The sequence below is a fragment of the Penaeus monodon genome, chromosome 21 (genome assembly GCF_015228065.2).
Source record: "Penaeus monodon isolate SGIC_2016 chromosome 21, NSTDA_Pmon_1, whole genome shotgun sequence".
Classification (NCBI taxonomy): domain Eukaryota; kingdom Metazoa; phylum Arthropoda; class Malacostraca; order Decapoda; family Penaeidae; genus Penaeus; species Penaeus monodon.
In genome coordinates this window covers 38721435-38722915 of record NC_051406.1, presented here as the reverse complement: position 1 = coordinate 38722915, position 1481 = coordinate 38721435, and the positions used below count along the sequence as shown (strand labels likewise).

The window sequence follows — 1481 nt, the reverse complement described above, 5'->3', positions numbered from 1 at the left end:
CCTCAGATTATGCCCCCTGTATTCTGCTATATGGTCCCCAGTTTGGGAACCACCGGATTAGAGTACATGCAGTGGCCTCAAATACCTATAGTTGAAGAAGGTTATCAGTCGATATCTAATAATTCGCACTTCAAAAAACAAAAAGAATATAGAACAACAGCTGGCCAGAACAATGACCAAAACCCTCAGTGCATAAAATATGTTGGGTGTACTCAACGCTCCCCAGTAACATTCTCAACGACTGTCTGTTCCGAGGCCATAGTCGGCTGATGTTAACGTATCCGTGACTTTGTGTCCGATACTCTCTAATAGCTGTTTTTATTACTGCACCATCACTCAGCCTCATCAACTACACTCCTGGATTAAATATTTGATAACCACTGCGTCAGGTTGCTGATAACCACTGCGTCAGGTGAGGAGGATCGTATGGCGGCCAAGTAGTAAGTAAGAAACAATCACGCCAGTAGGTTGCCACATGATAAAACTAGCATTTTATCAAATTAAACAAGAGAATTTGTTTTACGGAATGGGGTAAATACGATTCAGGAAATAGGAAGAGGAAATCCCAGCTCGATTGCTTATTTAGATACGAAACTTCAGTATTATGGTTTAATTCCCAAAACCTGTATACGTATGAACACATGTAGAAGTGTACAGAAGTATATGTAGTGTATATTGTATATTTTAAGCATGGGCTGGCCAAAGGTTCCGCAAGATTACAGAATTATTCAGTGAATGAGCTCTAGATTAATGAATATTATCCTTTGATCGTTGTTATTAATTCATTTGTTAATGTCTCACTCAATGCAACCAAAGAGTGCAAGAATCTACTTATATTGTTCGGATTTCCTCCTATGTTGAGCTACTTGTGCTTGGAAAGGCTGGGTTTTGCCTTATGTTATGTGGAGTTTCTATTCTCACAAAAATTCACGATTATGAAATATTTTTACTCTTTTCAGGACCTCGCATTTAGATGGGTACTATTTTAAAATCCCTTCTAACAGTTTCTTTCATTAATGCTAATCCATTAAGACATTTAAAGTTAATAAAACCTTTCAGCATCTGTCAATACAAAGGGAGAAATAAAGAGAGACGCAAGAACCAATTTTTTATTCAACTAAAACATAAGCTTACATTTTTTATGACCACACATGTACTTAGGAATTTATTTCTGTAAAGCAGAATAGTTAATGCTATAATAATAAAGTAAAAATCGTCACTCCATCAATTAACTGTTATAAAAAAATTAACCACTCAATTGAGTCATTAAGAACCAATACAAAGCATGTGAATCATTTACTTTTATTCATGGATAACAAAATTATCAACTAGGACACTTTCTTTATAACGTGTACATAAAGACACAGTATAAGCCAGAGTAAATTGAAGAAAAAAAATCGAAAAAAAACAGGCTTTGAGAAGTGTCTGTTTGTGCTGAACTTGCCCTGTGGATCAATATAGGGTATGCAGTAGGGGAGGAT

At 35.9% G+C, this 1481-nt stretch overlaps 1 protein-coding gene across 1 annotated transcript in view; it reads right to left on the bottom strand.

Moving 5' to 3' along the window:
* Window positions 1-1095: 1095 nt before the first annotated feature.
* The window catches only part of LOC119586481 (chitotriosidase-1-like), a gene marked incomplete at its 5' end in the record, with an annotated part of 10684 nt that continues 10298 nt past the window's right edge, over window positions 1096-1481 (bottom strand). Inside the window, 1 exon segment of the mRNA XM_037935218.1 lies at window positions 1096-1481.